The sequence below is a fragment of the Mesocricetus auratus genome, unplaced genomic scaffold (assembly GCF_017639785.1).
Source record: "Mesocricetus auratus isolate SY011 unplaced genomic scaffold, BCM_Maur_2.0 Super-Scaffold_100015, whole genome shotgun sequence".
NCBI lineage: Eukaryota > Metazoa > Chordata > Mammalia > Rodentia > Cricetidae > Mesocricetus > Mesocricetus auratus.
This window is the reverse complement of record NW_024429198.1, coordinates 8495472-8521835: the sequence shown is the minus strand read 5'-3', so window position 1 is coordinate 8521835 and position 26364 is coordinate 8495472. Positions and strand designations below refer to the sequence as shown.

Below are 26364 nucleotides of genomic sequence, written 5' to 3'. Positions count from 1 at the left end.
AGATGGAACATTTGGGAACCATAACCATAAAAGCATTAACGGCTGCTGTCTGAGGATATGGTGCTATGATCTCCAAGTCTAAGATTTCATTTAATCAGTGTGACAGCCCTTTGAGGTTAGTGCTGTTACTGTCTCAGGGCTACAAATGAGGCAGAAGAAATAGGGTAACAGAGCCATTTCACTGAACAAGGCAGAGGGAGGGCGGGTTCAAATATGGGACTCTGGGAGTATAAAACTTGAGAATCACCAGGTCACTCTGTTATGCCACTGTCTGACTTGATTCTGGGCATGGGTGAGATCTGTCTGATAAGAGAAATGGGAAGAGGGAGCAGGGCTGAGACTAAAAGGATTTAGTTGGAGCCTCCAGAACCCACCAGATTCTATCACCTATCAGACAAATTTCCTGAAAAGGAGAAACACTGTATATACAGACCATTGACTGGTCAGGAGTAATGTTTTGTGTAGGCTCCGTATCCCACTGGGCAGCCTGGGATCATCATCAACACACACACACACACACACACACACACACACACACACACACAGTGTAGGGCAGTGCTTTGCTTGGCACAAATAACCAAAACAAAGTGGTTTTGAGACTCACCCAGGTCAATGGCATGACTGATAAGAGCTAACAGCTTAAAAGTTTCCCGTGCAATTAAGGGCCACATTACCGCCAATCCAAGGGTTGCTTGGGTAGGTGGGAATGTCCTGCCTTCCCTGGTCTTGTGTTGGGCTTCAGAGAACTCCAGGAGAAAATCAAGAGGAAACATGTCTGTATGGTAGAGGAGTACCCTGCAATTAAAAGCAACAAGCTACGGATACATGAAACATCATGGACCAGTCTCAGAATAGTCATCCCGAGTCAAAGAAGCCAAACAGAGTGGGCCCTTTCAGTATATACTGATTTGTATGAAGTTCTGAAAAATTCAGGCTAGGGCCTGCAAGATGGTGCTACAGGTAAAGACACTTGCCGCCAAACCTGATAACCCAAGATTGATCTCTAGAAGCTTAGAATTGACTCGTACAAGTTGTCCTCTGGCCTCCACAGGTGCACCTTGGCACCCTCTCTCCCCCAAGCATCTTCTGGGAGACGGAGTTGGGAGAATGGCACAGGACGGGGAGAGAAAAGAAACAGAGAACTTGCAAGGTGGGGGTGGATGGTTCGAGGGTTTGGTCATTGTCTTCGTGGCAGGTGCACTGACAAATACATATACTAAAAGCTAGAAGTTGGACCTTGGTGGTGGATACTGGTCTGTCATCCCAATACTTTGGGTGTTTGAAAAAGGAGGATTACAAGTTCAAGACTAACCAGGGCAACTTAGTGAGAATATGAAAAAAGAAACAAAGAAGCTGTCCAAGTTAGGGTTTCTAGTGTTGTGATAAAACTCTATGACCAAAAAGCAACCCGGGAGAGAAGGGTTTATTTTCCTTTAACTTCTGTATCACAGTCCATCATAGAAGGAAGTCAGAGTAGGAACTCAAGGCAGGAAGGCAGGAACTAAAGCAGAGGTCATAGAGGAGTGATCCTTATTGGCTTACTCCTCATGACTTATATAGCCTGCTTTCTTACATCATCCAAGACTACCTGCCTAGGGGTGGCACCACCCATAGTGGACTGAACCCTTCCATCGCAACGAGTAGTTTATAAAATGTACCATAGGCTTGCCCACAGGTCAATCTGGTAGTGGTATTTTCTCAGTTGAGGTTCCCTCTTCTGAAATGACTCTAGCCTATGTCAAGCTGACATAAAAACTAGCCAGCACAGAGAAGAGTTCAGTAGTAGAGAAGCTGGCCTAGGATACACATAGCCCTTGCTTCAATACCCATGAATGCAAAAAGGAAAGAAAGAGAAAACACATCAAGTTGTGTGGTTTATGTTTGCTCTATTGCACATCAGTGATACTTCAGTAGAGTTCTTTATAAGCCCCCAAACAGCAGGCATCCCTCAGGACCTGATGTGTGTTAATGGCTGGATTCCAAGATGCAGAGCCCGGGAGGGGGGAGCAGAGGCTGGGCAGAGGGATAAGCTGGGCTACAGTACAGCAGAAAACCCCTGGGATCTCTGGCCTAGGACAGCCCTTAAGAATTGTCCTGCATTGTGGTCTGGGAGCCTGGAATTTATCCTTCCACATTGGAAGCAGCTACTGAAGGCTGTTCTCTGAGAGACTGTGTGGGTCTATGCTTCTGGGCTTGGGTATCAATCAGTAGGAACACGGTCTGAGTGGGTCTTTACCACCTCTCTGGAGTCTAGACATTTAAAGCTGTATTTATGTCTGTTTTTTATTTTATCAGAGAAAGAATTAGCTGTGGTTCATTCCCACTTGGTGGATCTCACAACTCCCTTTAAGTCACTTGGTGATATCAAAAAAGTTGCCCTGCCAGACTGTCTGCAAAAGGTAGCATAAAAAATGAGGCTGTGTTGACTTCTGAGCCAGCCTTTATTGAGCTATCCAAGGAGGACTCTTGTTTGTTTGGTGGGGGGCGGGAGCAGTTTCACCTTCTGTGATTTCAGTTACTCACAGTCAACTTCTTGTTGAACATGTTCAAATTTATCTTGACTCTTTTGGGGTGGGATAGGAAGGAGGAGGGGAGAGAGTGAAAGAGAGAGAGAGAGGGAGAGAGAGAGAGAGAGAGAATCATATCCACATAACTTTTAGTGTAGTTGTTATAATTGCTCTGTTATTCATACTACTGTGCCTAATACACATTACTCTTTACCAGAGGTATGCATGTATGTATGTATGTATGTATGTATGTATGTATGTATATATGATTGTATATATGTATGATTGTATGATTGTATGTATGATTGTATGTATGTATGTATGATTGTATGTATGTATGTATGATTGTATGTATGTATGATTGTATGTATGTATGTGTATTAACTGTTTAGTACTATCTCCTATCTCCATGGCATGTTGATTTGTAGATTCGGGAGACCACTTCTTACACTGCTGTTGAGATGGCAGACACTTCTCCTTTTTCCTAACTGAAAGTCCACAATGGCACAGATTGCAGATTGTCTGGGGGAAAGCACAATATTTGTTTTCATTTCTGCAAAGCAGCTTATGCTTAAAGACATTTCCAGCAGTCGTGCCTGCAGAAATTTGCCTCTTAGAAACAGGCTTTTAGAAAGTGGGTTAAAGCAGCTTGTCTTTCACCCATGAGACGTTGTCTCTAAGTCCCACACCCGCACGGCTCTCCAGGGTCCTGTGGGGTGCTGTGACCTGAAAAGGTACTTGCCACTGTACTGTCTTGTATGGCATCTAGGTGTATTCTTACGTTTCAAGCAGTTAATGTGCCAAGCATTGTTCTCTGTGTCTCAAACATATTAGCCCATTTAACTTACTCTTTCCAGCAAGCTCATGGAATAAATACCTTTTAACAAATGAGCAAGAAAGACCTCTGACTTATGGACTATAAATTTGGAGAGTCACATACTTATACTCACTTAGCCATTTTAAATCTACCTTCAAGAATGAATATCAGAATTTTTAAAGGTTCCCTTCTGATTGTTTCAGCTCCTATAATACCAAACTGGCCTAAACTAAAGTTTGTTAAGTTTACCCCTAAGGTATCTGAGGAATACATAAACTTATATAAAATTTGTCTAGTTTTTTTTGACAAGTCTTTGAATGCCATCATTTCTCCAAATGTTCAGCTCCAGAAGGCTTAAGACATTTCCTTTTTTCCCATGCTTGGGTACCAGATCATTGTCTGTCTATGGTGTACTTTGTGTTCATGAAATGATTTAGAAGACTTAGGAACTCCCCATTCTTCTGAAACTCAGTCTTCATTGCACAGAGTTAGAATAGCTGTCCCTGAAAAGTTGAAGGAATTGAGGTGGCCTGGGAAGAACTGGACTCCAAGATGGTTGCCCATGCTCATGTGTTTTCTGTCAATATGATGACATGCCTGAAGCTGGTATTTCTACAGAAGAGCTTTGTTCAGCCCAGAGTTGTGAAGACTCAAAGCTGTGACATTGGCATCGACTCTGCTCTGGTATGGACCTTGTGACATCACGTTAGCACTTCCAAGAGGGAGTGATTGAACGGTGAGAGAGGAAGCCAGGTGCGACCCAGCAGTCAGTTTTACTCTTTTATGACAACTTATGCTAAGAACTAACCAGGGGAACCACGAGTCCCTGAACATTACCTTAGTCCCATCCAATGAGTATTCTCAGTGCGCTGAGCACCTCCCAACAGTCTCCTCCTAATGTCACCACGCTGAGAGCTAAGTTTCCAACATGTAAGCCTTTGAGGGACAAACTACATTTAAACCATCACAGTCTCCATCACCAGGATCCTAGGCACCAGTCTGACAGTGACATTCCCTTCCCTTTCCAGGGAAGGCGCTTGTCAGATGGGAAGAATAGAGCAGGTGTGTGTGGGGAGGGCACATTTGTTTTGTAGAAATGGCAATGGAAAGAGACCTACCCACCCTTCCTATCAGAGAAGAAATAGTTACGGGTCTTCAGTCTTATGAATTATTGTATGAACATGAAGCATATCATAGATTTACAACAATCTGGCACCCAAGCAAGGCAGAAAAGAAATGCCCTTAAAACTTCTAGAGCTGAACATTTAAAGAAATCATAATATTCAACCAAAAAAAAAACTGGACAAATTCAATGCTTTTATGTAAGTTTAGGTATTTGGGTCCAAATAAAACCTCTAGGACCCACTGCTCCTGGGAGGTAAGACTGAACTGGGTGTGGGGGTCTGTCACCTGAGAGCTTGGGGAAACCTGCATTTGGAAGGTCATTTTTCACAGACAAACCAGCCTCCAGAAGCTAAGTGTCTTTAGAGAGGGGCTGAAACCAACCTGTGTGCAGCTCCAGAGTGTGTGGCCAGGTGCTGGTGGTGAACGCATCCCAGCCAGGAACAAATGCATGGCTCTTCAGCCTTGCCTGCCTGGACATGTGAGCTTAATTACTCTGCTGTGCTCTAGAAACGGTGCTGGCTTGACCTTGAGATCTCTGAGCACGAGCCAGGCCCTGCTGGGTTTGCAAATATCTCCTATTGTGGGTACAGCTCAGAGTGCCCAATTGGGCAGCTTGTTTCCTGCGGTTCTAAGAGATGCCCCATAGCCACAGGGCATTTTGCTTGTGCCTCTTTTACCAGCCTGGGCTTCTTCCATAATGATTGACGGTGATACCCCTTTGGGGGATTGACCAAATCTGAATTTATTCTTCTGACTCCCTGAGCCACCTTTACCTCAAGGTCGTCAACTGTGAAATAATTACCACCATGTATGCAAATGGTTTGCTTTTTCCATGAATGGAGCTGCTACTTGGGTGGGAAATTATTTCTGTTTCCTTTACCATGTGATAAACATTAAGGGCTCATGAATGCTCATTTACCAGTGCTTCATGACAGCTTTTTTTTTGTCACCATTTTTTATTCTAAAAGTATTTTAGGTGTACAGAAAACTTACCCAGATAGTAAGAGTTGGTCCTGGTCCCATTCTGTTTAGTTATCTGTTTACTTACCTTTGAGGTCCTGGGGATCAAACCCAGGGCTTTGTCATGTTATACTTAGTGCTGTACACTAAATCATACCTCTAGTGTGTGTTTCCACTGTGGTTAATACGTTACACAGCTATGGTATAGCTATCAGAGCTGAAGACTGGTCATGGTGCATTTTCCCAAACTAAATTCCTTACGTCATGCAGATTGCATGGTTGTCCTTTACGTCTTCTAGGATCCAATCCAGGATCCCACGGAGCTCTCTTCGTGATTTTATAGCTTAATCTCAGAGTATCTTACCTCGGAGCACTCAAAAGACAATAAAGAGCCAGTAGGAGGATGGGAGCTTCTCTTGCAGAGAACACATCTTAATAGTAACAATTAAACAACAATTAAAAACTTGACAACCAGCTGTCAATCTTGAGTTGCCATAGAGTTTTCCATTGGGCTAATTGTTCCGCCTGGGTTTGATGCAGTCACCTCTGTTAACGGGTTTTATACCCTCAAAAAACTAAAACTCCGAGTTTTGGTTCTCTCGTAGCGTATTTAGTGTTCATATTTCTCGTACACGAACGTTTCATGCTTGTGATATATATTCACACCTGGTCTATGTGTACCCGAGTCTCCATACCTGTTCACACTTGCCTTTCCTGCCATATTGAATCTTGAGACGCCATGTGGGTTCTCAGACATGTGGAACTCTTCCAGAGTTAGTCACCGTAATAAAAGGTTTGCCTTTAGAAAAGCTAGGTTAGACGTCATCTCGTATTTGCAAACTGATTTTAGCAACTGTTATTAGTACCACTGTTGTTGGGTTCGGCTTTTAAGGAATATAGAAGTCTTTATGTGAAAACCCCTCAGTTTGCCCAAACTAGTTGGTCTAAAGAAAAGTACATTTGAAAGAAAACACAGTAGAGAGGTGTTCACACCAACTAAACATATTACAGTAACATAGTTTAGATTCCTTTGCCAGATGTAGAAAATGCTTAATATAAGACCAAAGGAAGGGTATAATTTTTTTGAAACACCATATTCTTTTTTTTCTAAGGCCCACAGAGACAATTATATGATTGGAAAATCATTCCCAGGAGGCAAGTTTAAAGGAACCAAGACTGCCTACACCAGAGGAGAGCAAGAGGTGAGATAATGGCCTCTCTTCTCTGTAGATCAGTGGTTCTCAACCTTCCTAATGCTGTGACCCTTTTATACAGTTCTTCATGTTGTGGTGACCCCCGACCATAACATTATTTCATTGTTACTTCATAACTGTAATTTTACTACTGTTATGAGTCATAGCATAAATATCTGATATGCAGGATATCTAACACGTGATTCCCAAATAGGTTGCAACCCACAGGTTGAGAACTACTGGAAGAGGAAGAGGCAGGGAGAGTACATACATAATGTTTTGTCTTCATCCCTGGACATGACAGAGGCCAGCATTTGTTTAAAAAGCTGTGATCCACTTTTAAGTTTTAGCATGCAAGGCCAATGCTAATAATTTGATTTTTTCCATGATACTATATCTGGAGTTAGGGAAAATGCACCCAGGGAAAATATCAACACCTCATGATAGCTTTGTGTTTCCAGAAGCCTGGCTTCCCATAAAGTCAGTTAATTAGGAGAAGTGGAATGATACACTCTTGCTTCCAATTAAAAGCAAGGCTTTATTACAGCAAATGACGTTAGCAATAACTGATACTATTAACTTTGTATTTAAATAAGGCATAAACTTTTAAAGACTTTTTAAAAAGTACAAATAAGGGCTAATTGGGTACCTCTCTTTCCCATTTAAAATTCTTGGCAACAATTTAATTGAGTTTTGTTTGTTTGTCTCGCAGGTTAGATAGGAACCGGCTCACTCTCAGTCTTTAGGCTGTGTATGTGTGCCTGTGTATGTGTGCCTGTGTATGTGTGCCCATGTGTCTGTGTGCCCATGTGTCTGTGTGTCCGTGTATGTATGTGTTCATGATCCACCCATTTTGAGATTTCAGGACAGCTAACCATTGAAAGCCTACAGATGAGTTTTCACATTGGGCCAGACAATCCATTTCCACCACCAGCTGCCCTATTCCTTTTCTGTCCTCGGGTCTTCTTCCCCTGCCTTTCCGTTCTCCAGTGGAGGTATAAAGAACTCTTTTTCTACTCCTTCAGTAGTGCATGGACCAGCTGCATGAGCCCCATGACGCTCTCCCAACCCCCAATCAGATGGGAGTCATTTATCTTTCTCTGGGCTGGACCAAGGCTCTGACTGTATCTCTTCGAGGGATCTCCTACCTGACCCCTGCCATCTGGTGTTTACCAGTTATTTGCATTCAGCCCTTAAGTTTTGCTCATTAAACACCACAGTTGGCAGACCTGTGGCTCCCCTGCCACTTTTATAGCTTGGCCTTGGGTACAGGCTGCTTCCAACAGAGCCTGAAGGTACGAAACCTCAGATATTAAAAACAAACAAACAAACAAACCCTCCAAAAGAAGGTCATACAATTTTCATTCAGGCTTAAAACAAGTTGTCCATAGTTCAATGGGGTAGGAGCATACTCTTTCCTTGGCCTTTTCTCTTCCTTCCTGTCTTTTAATCGTACTTATGAGAGTGTTTTAAAAAGTCACACAGGGCTAGCTAGATGACTTGGTGGTTAAGAGCACTCAATGTGCGACCATGAGCATGGGTTTAGATCCCAGGGCTTATCTAATAAACCGGTGTGACCCTGTGCACCTGTCACCCCGGGAGATGGAAAGAAGAGGATCACTAGGACTTGTGGGGACACAAAGGGGTCACCACATGTCTTCTGTCACACTTGACTTTGCTCTTTTGACACAATCTCTCCCTGATTCTAGAGCTTGTGATTTTTGGCAAGACTGGCAGCCACAAGTCCTTCTCGAGTGTTTTGTTTGCAGTTATGAAAACACAAAAGCAGCAAGAATTTTTGTCCATTCTGTCTGGTGTCCATTAGCCAACATCGTGAATACTGCCCAGCGGCAGTAGGCACTTGGGAGCTAAGTTTTGGAAGCTTGCTTTGCACTGTGACCTGGCTCCTTGCTCTCCATTGCCAAATTCCTTTTATTACTATAGTTTCACAACAAGCTTTATTTAATGGGTATAAGGCCAGGCTTTCTCTTTCACAAGCCCCTCTTTCATATTTTTTATGGCTATTATATTTTTCCTAGAGGATTTTTTCTAAAAGGACTCCTTGTTGGCATTTTAATTAGATTCATGCTGAATTTGCAGAAGGGGAATTAGTCACCTTTAAATTTTGTTTTTTGCTGCTTTGAGACACGGTCTCACTATGTAACTCTGTCTGGCCTCAAGCTCACTATAAACATAAGATAGATGGGCTCAGACTCACAGAGATCCACCTGCCTCCGTTCAGGTTGGCCTAGACTCACTATGTAGCCCAGGTGGGCCTTGAACCTGTGGCAGTCCTCCTGCCTTAGCTTCCTAAATACTGAGATTACAGGCATGAGCTATCACACCCAACTTCAACCCTTTAACCTAAAAGAAAACTGGACCTTTTCCATAACCTAAATTTTCATCTGGGGGCTTAGCCTCCCAAGTGCTGGGCTTAAAGGCATAAACCTCTACTCGCAGACCACTGTAATTTTCATATCATTATTCATATATATTAAAATGAGTATTTTTATAGGTTGTCTAATCTGTGATTATGCTAAATTTTCATTATATATAATATCTATGCACGCGCACGCACACACACACACACACACACACACACACACACATATATATATATATATAGAGAGAGATGTATTTTATAATATATATTAGGCTGGCATACAGGCTGTGTTCTGGGTAGTCCGACAGTGGTTATCTCACCACAAGAATCTGGTTGTTGTTCAGCAAGGCTCGCTGTGTCAGCACTTCCTGGTGCTGGAGCACTAGAGGGTTCTTGGAGAGCTGCTGGCCTTGGAATCTCTAAGAAGTAGGTCCTAATGCAGGTGAAGGCGTGCCCCAGCAGCAGGGTAGATGAACTTGCACACAAGAGTGAAGGCAAACAGGCAAGAAGCAAAAGCTTCCTTCTTCCCAGTCCATTTATGTGGGCTGCCACCAGAAGGTAAGGCCCAGAGTTAGCTGGGCCTTTCTGCCGCAGATAATCCAAACAAGAAACTTCCTTACTGGTGTGCCTGGAAGCTTGGGTTTTAGTTGATTCTAGATGCAGCCGGATTGACGATCAAGATTAGCCACCACAAAGCCTGAAGTGATGAGAAGGAGTTGGATGTTCACAGCAAGGCCAGGTTGGCCCGTGAAGGCTATCCGGAGGCGATGCCCAGGTCTGGCACGGAAATACCAGCGCCTGAGCTCAGCCACGTTCTCGGCTTCTCTCTGAAGATTGCCTTTCCTTTGTTTTCCAGGGCTGTGTCCCTCTTTGTATCTGAGACCTGAACAGAATGATCTGTAATCGTTAGCTTTCTGTTGCTGTGGTAAAACACCGTGACTAAGGTAACTTATAAAGAAACTGTTTCATTGGGCTTACGGTTTCAGACGGTGACGGTCCACGGTAGTTTGGTGGTAGGAATATCTGAGAGTTCACATCTCACAAGCAGGAGGCAAGGAATATACCTGCTGGGACATGAGTCTCTTGAAATGCCAAGCCTGTCCCAGATGGCGCACTGTCTCCAACAAGACCTCATCTCCTAATCCTCCTCAGACAGTTCCACCAATTGGGGACCAAGAATTCAAACATATGGGGCCATTCTCTTTCAAACCACCATGGTAGCCGTATTGTACCAGCGTTCTCTTCATGTCAGTGTTTTCTAGCTAGCATGCTCCTTAAAACCCTTCCAATCTCTGCCCTCTGTCTCAAAATAGTAGTTACAAAAATACTTCCATATTTTTAGTTATTTGCTACAGCAGTATTCTATTTCTTAGTATTAGTCAGCTAAAGCTGCTGTAACAAAATACCAAGGGTTTGGTGACTCAAAGGAAATGTATTGCTCAGAGTTCTAGAGGCTTGAAAGCTGAAATCAGGGCACCATCATGGCTGATTCTAGTGAGGGCCGGCTTCTTAGCCCGCTGAGTCCTCCCTGTGTCCTCCCTCACTTGACCAAGTGGGACAGGGCGAGAGTGAGGCTGGGGAGAGGGAAGGGGAGGTCTGTTCCTTAAAAGTCCCATCTTTGTGCTCACCTGTGTGTACACATGTGAGTTCAATATAAGGACCCTCTGTCTCTCACCTATGTGTACACATGTTGGATCCAGTGTAAGAATCCTTTATCTCTTACCTGTGTGTGCACCTGTAGACTCCAGCGTAAGGACCCTCTATCTCTCACCACCTATGAGATCCAAAATAAGGATTCTCTATCTCTCTGTATGCACATGTGTGTGTGCACATGTGGAATCCAGTGTAAGGACCCCCCCCCTCACCTGTGTATACCAATGGAAGAATCCTCTATCTATATCTCTTCCCCTTAATTTTTGAGATGGGTTTCTCACTGAACATGGAGCTTGCCCTTTTGCCTAAACCAGCTGACCAGTGGACTCCAGAGATCTTCCTGTGCTCTCCATCCCCAGCACCAGGGTTGCAGAAGTGGGTGGCCATGCCTGGGGTTTACATGGGTGCTGGGGATCCAAACTCAGGTTCTCAGGCTTGTACATCAAGTACTTTACTTGTCTTACTGTAGTCACGTGGTAGTAATGAGGGCGGGCATTGGGATCTCAGCATATGAACATGGGGATGGAAATGTTTTAGTCAATTATTCTTGGAATGACACATCCGTGGTTCTTTACTGGGAACCCTTGGGGTCAGATGTGGTTTAGAGCTCAGCCACTGAGAGATCTTAGGAAGACCATGTGGTAGCTGTCCTCTATCAGGAAGTACTTCCGGTGCTTGTTTTCAAGTGAATTATGTTGCAGCAGCCCAACGTGAGCCGACTGTAAGGACCAGGTAGAGAGAGATGAAGTGACCCAGCAGTTCAGATCAGATAGACAGAGCTTGGCTGCCACACAGCTTATGAAGCAAACACACGGGCCAAAGCTATTTGGACTGGGAAGTTGCAAACAGATGTGTGCACCTGCCTCAGAAAAGGCCTTGGTGATTCCACGCAGATCTCCTAGAGTGGGGGTGGGGGGATCAAGCAGGACCATGCCCCTTCTCCCCTGGAATTTGTTAACCCTAAGATCCCAGGCCTTGAGGCTTCTCAACTAGAGAATACCAGCATCTTGCCCCAAACATCAATCCATGCTCCTTGCTACCCCCTCCCCACTTCTTTTGACAGAACCCCACTTGTCAACTGCTAAACCTCTTCTGTTTGTTCCTCTGTGCTCCCAGGGCAAAGAGCTGCCTCCTCCTGAGACCACACAGGCTGAGAGAGCGCTCGTGTGGTGGCTCAGCAGCCTGTCTTCTCCAGAAAACTGAAGAAAAGCACTTCAAGGGACCTCCTAGGCCCCAGTCTCTGTTTTCTCCTCTGTGGAAATTGAATAAATGCATGGCCAGTTGACTGAATGTTTGCTCTGCTTGAGAGAACTGGATTTCTTTAAGAAAAGGGCGGTTAGCCAGATCACTATGGGGCAGGACTACTCTTTGTGAGCTTTGTGTTGAGTTTACAGACCCCCTGGAGGCAATTAGCATATTCGGTTTCCCAAGCAGCTCTGTCAAAGGCATCAGCCAATCGTGTCTTATATGTGAGGACTGCTGGGACTGGAACTCTGTGGGGTTTAGGATGCATTTGTCCCTTCTCCTAATAAAGCCACATGTAGCCACAAGCTGTATCACTGTTCAAATGGGTCCAGGCATGTATAACTATATGAAGAGTTTAATATCTTTAAATATTGGGGTTTAACTTAGTCCCTACATTTCTCCCCTCCTACCAAATTCTGCAGGATACTGTCATGATGGGTCATATTTACAGACTCCTGGGCACAGCCAGCTGATTTTTCCCTGAGGAGGTTCCCGAAGAAATTTTAAGCATTTGTTTCTGGGGCAGGCAGACTTCTGGGAAGTTATACTTTCCTTGTGAGTCTAGTTTTTTGTAGTCTCTGTTCAAGATAGGGCATGCTTGTGTTTTAATTAATTAGTAATTAATTAATTGCTCTGATAGTCCATGTTGAGGCATCTCTGGGTGGTGTCTTGTCTCCCAGGGCTTCCTTATGAAGAAGAGGGAGAAATGCCCCCACAGGCCCATCAGAGCTATTTAGGTGCTGGCCATTCCATCAGACACACCACACAGGTCACTTGAGATCTTGTCTTCTTGTCCCCACAGTTAGGCATTGCCTGACTTTTAGAAGGAGCCAAGCCTCAGAGATAAGTCTAGTAAAAATATCATTTGAGATCAAAAATAAGTTCAGCTCCGCTGTGCACATTCCTGAGGCGGCTGCACAGAGGTAGGGCACTGTCCAGGCACCTCTGGTCTTCCAGCTGGAGAGAACAGTCCATGTAGGGCTATGTTCCCTCCATCCCAACCCACCTTAGCCAACTTTTCCCCGTTTAGTATCACTTTGCCCATCTGATAAATGGAAATAGCTCATGGGGATATTGGATAACCTTGTACAATGCCTGGTGCCTGGAATGTACTAGATCTGTTCCGGAGATGCTTCCTGTCCTGCTGCTGTTCAGGATGGTCATTGTGTTACCCTTCTAACACATGACTGTTAGAATTAAACAGTCAAGCATCTATTTTCTCCCAATTCTGCGGGCCTTTGAACCCAGCACAAAAAGCCAGCAGGGCCACACTGCCTCTTGAAGCTGATGGGAGAGACTTCTCTCCCTCGTCCAGCTGCAGGGCCCATGCAAGTTCTTTAGCTATGGCTGTCACGAGGGCTATCCTCGGGTCTCTTTCGGCCCTTCTTGTGAGTGTGGCATTGCATGTCAGGAATCTCCTTCCATGGTCCTTAACTTCAGGCCATCTACAAAGACCCTTCTTTAAAAAGGTGGGGCATTCACAGGTTGTAGCAGCTAAGATGTGGGCACTGGAAGGGACTGCCATGTAGCCCTCTAAGTGAGATAAGTGCAGTCTGTGATGACTATGGTGGTCCTGGTGACAAGGACAACACAAAGCAGTATAGAAGTTGCTGCTGGCTCATCCAGGGTTCTGACTGGGAATCCTCAGACGTGGCGCCCCGGAGGAGTCTAGTCTCTGGTCTGCTTCAGTTCCCTGTGCTTCACTTATGCTTCGTTTGTATTAATAGCTTAAGGATAGGAGGCGGCATTGGGATGTGTTGATGCCTACCTGTACCCAGTGAGATTCTGGGCAAAGAGGATGCGCAGGTTAGAGGCCCAGCTGTTCAGGTAATGACAGAGTGGGGGTTCAGTCTGTCTGCTCAGAGCCAGTAGGTGAGAAGAGTGGGGAAACTCTTTTCTGACTCCTTCATAGATGGAGATTTGGGTGGTATAGCCTCCTAGAGCACCGAGCAGGAAACTCAGATGAACCTCAATGTCTAGGTGCATTCAGTTCCCAGGTGTCAGCCTAACGCTGAGAGTCTACTTAGCTATTTAGAAGGTACTAGAGGGAAATCACTCCCCAGTGCACTAGCTCGTTCCCTAACTAGAAGTTCAATAAGATCCATCGGCTTCTGGCTCAGCGTTGGGAGACTTGGACTCTGGTGCCAGTACTGCCTTTCTGGCCAGGAAACTTGAGCAAGTTGCTTAATTAGGAACAAGAGGCGAGAGTGCTAGGTCAGCTTGCTGCCCAGCCTGAGAGAAGAGCAAGTGATGTGTCCTCCACCTCAGGCCTTCCCGAAACCACCTAGTAACTGCATGGGACTAAATCATGTGGCTGAGCCGGGTGTTGCTGGCACACGCCTTTAATCCCAGCACTCAGGAGGCAGAGGCAGGCGGATCTCTATGAGTTCCAGGCCAGCCTGGTCTATAGAGCGAGTTCCAGGACAGCCTCCAAAGCTACAGAGAAATCCTGTCTGGAAAAACCAAAACAAAAAGGTGTGACTGAAAATAATGTAATATGGACAACTCCTAGCTAAGATACTTTGCATTGATGGTGGCATTGACAATGTCAACAGTGAAACCCTACATTTTGAAGTTTAGTGTCTTAGTTAGGGTTTCTATTGTTGGGAAGAGACACCATGACCATACAACTCTTATAAAGGAAAACATTTAAATGGGTGACTTACAATTTCAGAGGTTTAGTCCATGATCATCATGGTGCGACACGGTGGTGTGCAGGCAGACATGGTGCAGGAGAGGGAGCTGAGATTCCTACATCTTGATCCCACAGGCAACAGGAAGTCATCTGTTTCAATGGGAGTGGCTTGAGTATAGAAGATATCAAAGCCCACCCTTACAGTGACACACTTCCTCCAACAAGACCACACCTACTCCAACAAGACCTCACCTCCCAATAGTGCCACTCCTTTTGGGGGCCTTTTTTTTTTCAAACCACCACATTTAGGAACTAGAAACACCACAGTGATGCCGTCAACCACAGCCTGTTAGGGCGTGGGTGAACTTCAAGGGGCCAGTTATGGGTTCTTCTGTATTATTCCAGGCTTCTAATCCTCTGATGGGAGTAAACGACTCTTCTAGACTCTTCCCAGGCTGGGCTCTTGGCTTGGGTAGTATTATTTATTTTACTTCATATGTTGGTTTCTGTTTATTCTCCAAAGTCCCCCCCCCCCCCCCCCCTTGGAGCTGCTGAGCCCTCAAGGAGCTCTTTCTGGCCTTATCTATAAAGTTTATCCTCTGTTGCAGGGTGTGTTCCCTCAGGGTCCACCTAATCACAAGATTGAAGAGATGTCCAAAAATCTCAGTTGTCAAGGTCAACGATATTTAAAAATGCCAGCATATTTTTTAAAAAATCAAGATAGTGCCAATAGATCTCTGTTGTATTTGAAATAGGAGACCAAGGAGCTGGCAAGACAGCTCTGTTGTAGTTTAGAAAAGACACTGTGCAACAGAGCTTGGGTGGAGGGGTTTTTCATTGGGGGAAAGTGAATAGGAAAATGGGGGAGGGGAGAGGGGATACCGCCCTCTGGGGACAGGAGCTGCAGAAGAGACGAGAGAGGCAGAGAGAAAGAGAGAGACAGAGATAGGCAGAAAGAGACAGAGAGACAGGCAGAGAGAGAGGAGGGAGGGAGAAGGAGGGAGGGAGAGAGAGGAAGGGAGGGAAGGAGGGAGAGAGGGAGGGAGAGAGGGAGGGAGAGAGAGAGACAGATAGACAGAGAGACAGAGAGACAGAGAGAGAGAGAGAGAGAGAGAGAGAGGTGGGCAAGGCCCTTTTAAAAGGGAACATAGTGAATATGCACAGGTGGTGCTCTTAGTGGCTGCAGCTGAGGGTGTATCCTGTCAGGACCCCAAGGACAGGCCAGTACAGATGCCTGAATACTAACAGGCTCAGCTGGTAAAGCTGTTTGCTACCTAGCCCCACTCACTTTATATGTTATCCCAGATTTGCCCACAGCAAGCGAGCTGAGGAATGTACCTTGCTGGTAAAATACTTGCTTGGCATGCAAGATGCCTGGGATTTGATCCCAAGTGTCATATAAAACTGGGTATGTAATGCATGCCTATAATCCCAACACTTGGGAGGTTAGCTGGAGGATCAGAAGTTTGGGTTTATCCTCAGTTATATGTTGAGTTTGAGTCCACCTTGTGCTAATTGGAAAGCCTTTCTCAAATAAAATGCAAGCAAAAACAAATAAACAAAAGATTCATTTATTTTTAAGATTTATTTATTTTTGCTTTATGTATATGAATACTTGCCCGAGTATATGTGTGTGTGCTGTGTGTATAGAGACTGGTGCCTGAGGAGGTCAGAAGAGGGTGTTGGATTCTTTGAAACAGATGTTGTAAGCAGCCATATGGTTGCTAGGAACTGAACGCAGATCCTCTGAAAGAGCAGCAAGTGCTCTCTTAACCACTGAGCCATCTCTCCAGCCCCTTAATATTTGCTTATTTTTGTTTTCCTTCAGCTTTTTGCTCAAGGTCCCTTTCGGTGCTGGTCTTGGCACACACAACCATAGGTGTTCATTTATTTGCGTGGTTTCCCTACCCCTGCACCACAAACTATGCAGGCAGGGACAACCTCTTTTAATTTGTGTGGGGCCTCCATGCCCAGCTTTTGCTCCCTCCCCCTACTCACTTTGAGAACAGAAATAGCACTTCACTGGATTCAGCCCAGTCAGTCAGCAAAAGCATTTGCTGAAGGATGTGTATTTTACTGACGATTTCATGGGGGAAACCGGAGCACAGCATCTTGGGAATCCTCCTGGAGTCGGTTTTTTATTCTTTTGCCCAGAGTTCTTCATTTCTGCCAGCTGCCTTATCTCCTCCTATCCTCCTTATTTCCACAGCCTCTTAAGATAAAAAGAGAGAGAGAGAAATCAGCATTCCAGTGCAACCCTGGGTTCGTACAGCCTCTCAGCCAAGCAAATGCTCACCTGATGTTATTCCTTAAAATTCCTGAAAGGTGGCAGCTATGGCAGTGGTGGGGGGATGGGTTTAGTTAATTCTATTGCCCCAGTGACTCAGTGTTGCCTCCTAGATGGCCTTAGAGTATAAGTGGCGAATGAAAGGATGAAGGAAAGGCTTAAGCCTGCACGAGCTGGATGGGATGCCTAGGGGAGGTATTTTTTCACAAAAGATTTTGGTATGTTCTTTGTTTTGTTTGTTTGTTTTTCTGAGACAGGGTTTCTCTGTATAGCCTTGGCTGTCCTGGAACTCACACTGTGGATCAGGCTGTGCTCGAACTCACATAGATCCACTTGCCTCTGCTTCCCAAGTGCTAGGATTAAAGGCGCATGCCACCACAGCCCAGCTCACAACAGCTTTTGTCTGTCGCTTTTCAGAGATGGTCTTTTGATGTCACTCAGATTGGTCTCAAATCCATGATCCTCTTGCTTCCGCCTCCCAGATATTGGGACCACAGGCGTGCATTACTGCACCCGGTACCTAGCTTCCTTCCCCATTCTTCTTAACCCAAAGCATCTTCTGTCTCCTTACCCATAAATCCTGGCCTCTTCTGACCCATGAATACAGGCTAATAGGAAACCTAATGGTGTCTGAGTGAACTCCCATCCTGTGTTGGGAGAAAAACTCCCACCCCCTCCTTCACAAACTCTCAGAATACTCTTGTGAGTCAAGGGTTACATTGGCATCTTAGCATTCCTGAACCCCAGGTCACAGAGATTTGACCTTCCTGTGTCCATTTGCAGAATAGGACCGAGGGTTACAACTTGATCCCGATCACTGAGTGTCTTGTTATTTTTCTACCACCATGATAAAACACTTGACCAAGGCAACTTACAAAAGAAAGTGTTCAACACAGAGCTCACAGTTATGAAGGGTTAGAGTTGACGGCCGTCATGGTGGGGAGCTTGCCAGCAGGCAGGCAGCAGTAGCTGAGAGCTTACATCTGGTCCACAAGCATGGATAGCTGAGAACAGCATGGGCTTTCGAAATCTCAAAGCCTGCTCCCAGTGACACACTTCCTCCAGCAAAGCCACACCTCCAAGTCCTTTTCAGACAGTTCCAGCAACTGGGGACCAAGTGTTCAAACGTATGAGCTTTCTCATTCAAACCGTGACAATGAGCATAACTTCCCTGAGACTCAACCTTCTCTTGGCACGGAACCGGTTCTTTATTAAGAATGACATGACAATGACACCTCCCCAACCAAAAAAAAAAAAAAGAAAAGAAAAAAATCCTTCCTGCCTTAAAATATGTTGTATGAAAATTTCAAAAAATAAATTTTGAAAATTTTAAACAAGGAATGACATAGATGTTGCAAATGCTGTCAGACAAAGCTGAGAAAACAGGGAGTGATATAAGGAAGCTAAATTATCTGGGATCTTGCTGTCTGACAGAGCTGCTGCTAACATAAGCAGCGGTTGGTCTGTCACGCTTACTAGTTACTAACAGGTCCGGCTGGGTAGCACATGCGTTTAGTCCCAGCATTCAGGAGGCAGAGGCCAGCTTGGTCTACATGGTGAGAACCTGGCTCAACAACACTTCTTTATTGATCAGGGAGGGGCTTAAGAAATCTCACTCCTATTTGAGGAGTGATTGGCAGTTGCTGGCTTCTGGGGCAAGGAGAGTCGGTTTTCTTCAAGGATGCAGGCATCTTCTTGGTCTTGTCAGACATTTTCCCATGTCTCTTTGCAAAATAATAATAATAATAATAATAATAATAATAATCATGTTCTTTTGAGTTGGGGAGTGAATTTCTACCTGTGCAGATTTCTAGGCTATTCTTTGGTCACTAGGCCAGTGGGGGGGGCAGAGGGCATGGACACAAAGTTGTTGAATCTGCTTCTTGGGTGTGAGAAGCCTCTGAGATACCTGTGCTCCATATCAAGGAGCATGGTGACTTTGGGACCCAGTCAGGGTGCTTTAGACATTGGTGTCACTCCAGGGTCACAGTCTGGGGCCAGTCTTTATCTCCTTCCTAATTACCTAAGTTTCAGGAGATGGGAGCTGCCAGTGTGTGAGGGGGGATGTTCTTCTGTATATATGTTTCTCTTATTGGCTAATGAATAAAATACTGTTTGGCCAATAGAGTCAAGAAGATAGACGGAACTAGGAGACAAGGAGAATTCTGGGAAAGGTAGGCAAAGGGCATGAGAAGAGATGCCATGTAGCAGCCAAAGGAGTAATAAGTCCAGGCATTCTCCGGTAATCTAAGACCATGTGGAAATACAAAGACAATGGGTCCTGAGCTAGCCAATAAGAAGCCCTAGATATTAGCCAACAGTTTATAAATTAGTATGTGTCTCTGTGTGCTTATTTGGGGCTGAAGAGACAGTGGGACCAGGCTGGAAAGAAAACCCCAACAACAAGTGTATGGTATGAATACAGATTTTATTAGGCTCTGACTCCATTTGGGCACCACAGGGAGAAAAGGGAAGTGAAGGGAAGTATTAAGCATCTACTAAATGCTAATAGTTAACATAATAATTTCATTTATTCCTTGTGACATCAATGTGAGTCATTATTATCCCCTTATTATGATTGAGAGACCAGGGCTTGGGAAGCTAGGGGCTTGGGGTGCCACCAAAGGTACCTGTAGCCCTGAGTCATCTGCCTCCAGAGCCCGGGCTTTGGTTTGTGGTGGGTCTAGAGAACATGGTCTATCTTTGCTGAGTCTGTTTTCAGGGGAGATCTGACTACTGAACCTGACCTGCTTGGAGGCTTGGGGCTGTTTGGCATGTACAAGCTGCAGGTTTTCATGTGTTCATCCTGTGTATATTGTAGCGTGCTGCCCATGGGGATGGAAGTCGTGTTCATGAGTTTCATTTCCTACTTGTGTGATACAGTGCCCTGGCAAATGCAACTTACAGGAGGGTTTATTTGGCTCACGGTTCCAATCCATCATGACAAGGAAGCCATGGCAGCAGGGTCTGGAGACAGCTAGTCACATTGTATCTGTAGTCAAGACAAAGATGGGGACATGAATTGGTACCCAGATCACTTCTTTCTATGCTGCCGGGGACCACACAGCACATGGACTGCTGCTGCCAACTTTCAGGGTGGATCTTTCTATCTCCATTAGCCTAATCCAGTTATTCAGTCATAGACTTGGTCTGAGGCACGCCTCCTAGGTGATTCTAGAGCCAGTGAGGTTGGTACCCAGTATTAACCATCAGGGAGGATGAGGTCTGTCTGCAGGGGAGTTTTGGTGAAAGAGAAATACACATATGTAAGCCATATTTTTCACTGTGTTATGGGTACAGGGGAAGGGAAACAAGAGGTACTGAAATCCAGAACAGTCTAAGGAAGGTGGGTGAGGGGTCAATTCAGGAATGGTTTTCAGAGCTGGCAGTTTTCGAGCTGAAATTTGAAGGCAGAGAAGCGTGAAGCAGCATGGAGTGTGCAGGAATTCACTCGCGGTCCATGATCGCTATGATGGAGGGGCAAAGGGCAGAGGGAAGTGCTCAGAAGTGTGTCCAGTTAGAATGAAGATGGGCTAATCCCTCCCCCGCTTAGGCAGACGTTGGTGTTGGGCAGTTTTAGTTACCTCCAGTCACATCTGTTCAGAAATGATTAAATGGAAAATGTTGGGCAGGAAATTTTCTGCAGTCACAGTAGCTTAGAGGACCCACGGTAGGATTTTGAGAGTCAGCGGTGCAGGATAGAAAAACCACCTTTTGGCTTCTGAGCGGAGGACAGCCTGAGTGGGAGACGAGGTTGCAGCCTTGAGCAGCGATTCATGAGGTTGAAGTTGCACAGCACTCTGAATAGACTGGTGGAGTCTCACATTGTCCGGCCCCAAACCTGAATCGTCTCTTAGTCCAGGGTGTCCAGGGTGTCCAGGCTGTGCACACTGCCCATTACTTTCCTAATCTGTCTCAGTTGTCAGATGCGCAGTCCCCATATTGAGGTGCTTACGCTAAGTCACTCTTACTGCTTAATAATGGGTGGGGGAGGATAGTGCTTGCATTTAGTCCTAGCATTTTTGGGACGCAGAGGCTAGCCTAGTCTACATAGTAGGTCCTAGGCTGGCTGAGGCTACTCAGTGAGGCGAGACTCTTCTCAAAAAATAAATAAAATACAAATAAATAAATAAAAATGGGGAGGGCTGGATAGAGGGAGGAGTTTGTGAAGTCCCAACCTATCTGAGAAGCGATTGGCAATTAATGGTTGCTGGTGGAGGGAGAATTGGTTTCTTCCTGTGGTTGTTCCCACGCCCATGTACATTCAGGCAGCACTAAGTAGACATAATAGGTATTTCTAAAGAAAGAAAGCACATGCCGTTGGGAGGGAGAAGTGGTGGCAGGAATAGGTAAGGAATGGGAGGAAATGGGAGCTTGATTGGATCAAAACACATTATATGAATGTATGAACACTTAACAAAATATTTTTAAAATAATAGGCCTAGTGTGTGGCAGAACTTTAACTAGGGGGGCACTACATACACATCTGCTCACCCCAACCAAAGTACAGAAACCACCGAAGTCCAGCTTGGTGAACCGTGAGTTTTGCTGGGGTCACTTACAAGAGCAGAAATGACTCAAAGACAGCTGCATCACCAAAGCCCAACCCAGCATGGGTGACAGCTCACAGCGTGGAAACCTATTGCACACTGCTCAACCTTTAGGGCCCCTGGACAGGTTGAAGAGTATCTGTTCTAAGTGACTCTTCAGTGGGTCTAAACCATTGGTTTTTAACTCTCTGATGCTGTGACATGTTGTGGTGAGCCCCCCAACCATAAAATCATTTTCATTGCTACTTCATAACTGCAATTCTGCTACAGCTGTGAATCATAATATAAATATATGATATTTACAATGGCCTTAGGCCAACCCCTGTGAAAAGGTCATTTGATACTCCCCAGGGGGTCACAACCCACATGTTGAGAACTTGATCTAAAGCTTCCCAAGGTATTTCAGCTGACTTCTGCTTCATATAGGCAGTTGGTCTAGTCTCAGAGCCTTCTTTACAGCCTGCCTCAGGGTCTTTGTGGCTTGGTTTGTCACTTAATCTGGCCAGGAGGGGGCCTATTGAATCTGGTGAGTTTTAGGAACTTCCTGAAGCTATTTAGAGTTGTTTTCCTTCCTATTAAAGGAGCTTCCCTGTAGGATGGAATATTTCAATCTTGGAGAAAAATGTTACATAATACTCCACCCCTTCCGCTGGTTCCTAATGTTCTACCTGTCCCCCACCCACTTATTCCGCAGTGATCTCTTGGGGGTGTGGAGGTGGGATAGACGTCCACCTATGACTAAGAAGTAGGCCACCATGCACAGTAACAGTCACTTCTCAGAAGCTCCATTGGCGGTTAAGTTAAGGCTGGTAACAGTGACCTATGGGTGTGAACACACATGTTTAGAAGGCAGTTTGACAGGCATATCACATCCATCTAGAAAACCATAGAAGTTGCTTCTCAGTTAAGACCTGTGACTTACAAGCCATAGATTTTTGTTCTGGTTTCCATACAAGGCTCAATCTCCCTCTTATGGAACAGATTGGTGTTACCCAAGATAACTGGGCGACTATTGCCCAAGCAGGCACCTCCTTTGTCTTGCATGTTGGGGCTATAGCCAAACAGGAACATTGATAACAGTTCTCCACCAGAAGCCTCCACAGATCTCTCCCTGCCAGAGTAAGCAATAAAAGTTGAGAGTCCCTCACAGATTAGTGAACTTGCAAAGAAGTCTCTGAGACCAGACCAGCTGCCTGGAAGAAGCAGAACCAGCTGAGCTGCCTGAGAGAGGTTTAGACCAGGCACCTGGAAAGGACACTCTCCAGCCTGTTGAGCTCCCTGCAGGCTGTGCAGTGTGCCCCAGTTCCCAGCTTTGTGAGTGAACTGTCACCCATGCTTGGGTGTGCTTTTGAGTCATTTCTGCTCCTGGAAGTAACCCACCCATATTCCTGTAAGTAACCTCACTGAAACCCATGGTTCGCCAGGTTGGACTTTGCTGGTATCCATGGAAGGAAAAGTATTGGCTCAGGACCCAGAGACCAAACTCTCAGAACAAAGGAGATTTATTTGCTCAAGAGGGACAGAGGGCAGGGAATAAGACACACAGAGGAAGAGGGAGAAGGGAAGGGAACAAGGAAAAGAGGCAGGGGCTTTTGAATGGGAGTGGGGGGCAAAGGACTGTCTCTGGATAGAGAGGACACAGATGAGACCCATAGAAAAATGGCAGTTTATAAAGGTAAAATGGGAAACCATGTTAGGATGAGGTGTTTAATTTTAAGTGGGCATTTTAATTAGGAGAGTCAAAGGGGGCTTTTGATTGTTGGACTTCAATACTTTGATAGCTGGACCTTGGTAGTCAGTCTCAGGAGGAGGGAGTGGCCAAATAGGGGAATAGACCTTGGTGGCTTGTTTTAGGAATATAATCTAATGGGATTTTTTAAAGCAAGGCAGAGGGAATGGGGGAGAAGGGCAAGGCCTGCCAGCCCTGTTTGCTATACTTCCGCTGGTCAGAATCCCTTTAATCCATGCTTTAGTCTGGAGTGAGATGTCTGTGTTGTGTCTCCCCACACATTTTGTCAAAAAACAAGGCCCCATACTTTAAAGTAGTGAGGTTGGCATGCAAATAAGCTAACACATGGAATGGGGGAGTTCAGTGCACCCGTGGGAATGTAGCTATTAGGAAGAGCCTGGTAAATATAGGGCTCAGTACTCTTGCGGTGTTGAGCATCCACTGGGAATTTTGGAGGGAATTCTCTATGGGTGAGCAGTTACTACTGGAGCCCCAAGAACTTCAAGGAGTACTGTAGAATTTTTAGGAGTCAGTTCCCTGTGACAGAAGACCACTTCTTGATTTCTGGGGAGGTGGAGATGAGTCTACGGCAATGGAGAAGGTACCCGTTCAAGCTGAAGGACAGCTGCATGGAGGCAGGAGGAATGGCCTTGAGGGGGTGAGATGAGAGCCAGATGTGGAGGAATGCTCCACACTGAGATGTAGGATGGGCCCACAGGGAGGAAGATGCTGTCTGACTTCAGGCCGCAGAAGGGAACAGAGGAGAAAGGCCTCTTGACAGATGAGCAGGGGCCCTTGAGTTAAATAGTTGGTTCCCTCTGGTTGTAAGTGCAGAACTTGAAGGCTCCGCCTAAGTCCCGCCCCCTTCCATTGCGCTCCTTCTGTGTCCCTGATCTTTGTATGGGCACATGCCTGTCCTGCAGCTATCCCAGGGCCCGTGCAGGGACTGTTTGATATTCTTCCCACTTTATAAATAAGGAGACTGAGGCAAAACTGTTCAACCTGTTTTAATAGTCATAGCAAGAGGTGGGTGAGAATATTATTGTCTCCTGAGAGGAGGAATAAAATGAAGAGGGCGCAGTCAACTCATCCTAGTTTACCAGGGTTGGCCTGGCAATGCCAGGATGTCCTTCAGCCCTGGGGAAAGTACTGTTGATTACCTAGACTGAGTAGGGAGAAGACACCGAACCATCGTGATGTGCTGGGAGTCCTCTTGGCTTATGTCCCAATCCCCCCCTGTGGGGGAGGGGAGGCTACGATGTCATGGCTCCCAGCCCCTCTATCTCAGAGACAGTTACCAGGTTATACCTGGGTTACCCTTGACTTTGCCTGAGAGTTGACAGGTGTTTGTCCTTGAATTCTCTATCCTCTGTGATGAGCCTTGTACAGACCCAGCACTGAGCAAGTGGAACCCGCCCGCCCCCATAAATATTTATCCAGTGGCCCTAACTTTTAAGTGGCCAAGTTGAAGCTTGGGTAGTTACTTTCTCCTGACCTATTCAACAGCATGCCTGTAGCTGTACACACACACACACACACACACACACACACACACACACACACACACACACCCTCTGCTTACACTCCTCGCAGCTTCACTCAATTTTATTTAGAAAATCCATTAACTTTTCTAATCTCGCAAAGCCCATGCCCTCCAGGGTGGAGGATGAGGAGGAGGGGTTCCTGTGCTCAAGGCAGCTTTGATGTCACACATTTGCATCTGGGAATGGAGCTCTGGTCCTCTCTTGCTCTCTAAAGTCATGGGGATGACGGGCAGATGTTTTTCTAATAATGAGAAGATGTGCAGGCGCCAGCACACGAGAGTAGTTTCCAGTCCCTAAGTTAATTAGCGAGCTGGGGAGCTCAGATAAATAAAGCTTTCTATTTTCCTTCCTGCAGCCTAAAATACCAGACCTGGAGGTTCCCTCCCTGTCTTCTCCTCTACTCCAGCGTCAGGAGTGAGGGGAAGCTTTTAAATGCCTAGTAATTTGTGAGGGGAACAGCTTCCCACACAGCCTGTGTTCCGGATGACACATGGGCTCTTCGACATGGAGTCCATTCTTAGCAACTCACTGACTGATTCTCGCTACCCCCTCGCAGGATTGCTTGAAAATTATAGGAGACAGGAGAGCACCACTAATAGAGGACTTACTGGATAAAGATCCCCACCCCACCCCGCCCTACCCTATCCTACTCCTGCACCAAGTTATGATGCAGAAAAAGTAAAACACTGAGAACAAATCAGCCAACCCCATTGCTTTCCCATTGTACAGATGGGAAAATTAAGGCCTTGACAAGTTTAACTCTTACAGCTGTATTGCAGGGACATGGATTTAAAGCCTGGTTTGTCCAAGAGCTTTCCCAAGGTCTTGTGTCACTGAATGTATTTTACAGTTTAAGAAGAGGCAAATCTTTGCTTGTGTTCACAGTGCTCAGTGTAGATGCCAGAACCCTGTGTATGCTAGGCAAGCACTCTACATGGAGTTACGTCCTCTCTCTACTTCTGCTATTTTAAAGGATCTAAGGATACTTCTCTAACAGGACAGCCCAGGAACCCTCTCCCAGATAATGACTTGAGATGGACTCAAGTTGGATGCTTAAGACCGCTTTCTTGGTTTGGGTCACTATTGCTATGCTGAAACACCATGACCAAAAGCTGAGGATGAAAGGAATTATTTGACTTACGCTTGCACATGCCATCCCATCACTGAAGGAAGGTGGGACAGGAGCTGAAACAGCGTGGGGACCTGGAGGCAGGAGCTGATGCAGACGCCAGGGAGGCAGCTGCTCACTGGCTTGTTCCCCTGGCTTGCTCAGTCTGCTTTCTTATAGAACCCAGGACCACCAGCCCAGGGATGGCCCCACCCACAAAAGACTGGGCCCTCCCCCATCAATCACTAATTGAGAAAATGCCCCACAGGCTTGCCTGATCTTACAGAGGCATTTTCTCCTCTGAGGCTCCCTCTTTGATGACACTGACTTGTGTCAAGTTCACATAAAACCAGCCAGCCCAACAAAAACAGCCAACCTTCCCACTCTGGGGTCCCAGTTAGTCCTCCTCTCTGTGGTTCATTAGCGGTCTCCTCCCCTGTCCCTTTCAATGTTTCAAATTTCACCCTATAGGTCTTTTGTTGTTGTTGCTGTTGTCTGAGAAATAACACAAACTCCCCCCCCCAGTAGTGTTTACCCACAGCTAGCACATGCCCCCCCCCCAGATGTCAGAGAAAAAGAGCATAGGGAAATTTCCAAATTTATTACCACCTGTGTTTCTTCAGGAAAA

General features: G+C 45.7%; 1 protein-coding gene across 6 annotated transcripts in view; it reads left to right on the top strand.

Annotated features, from left to right (window-relative positions):
• Positions 1-26364, top strand: part of Pdzd2 (PDZ domain containing 2) — a 366700-nt gene that overhangs the window by 33127 nt on the left and 307209 nt on the right. For 5 of the 6 annotated variants that reach the window (XM_040757639.1, XM_040757637.1, XM_040757634.1 and 2 more), the window contains one exon: positions 6522-6611. The exons of the other annotated variant lie outside the window; for it this stretch is intronic. The gene's annotated coding sequence lies outside the window, so the exon portion shown is untranslated. The remainder of the gene's footprint in view (positions 1-6521; positions 6612-26364) is intronic. 6 annotated transcript variants of the gene reach the window in all.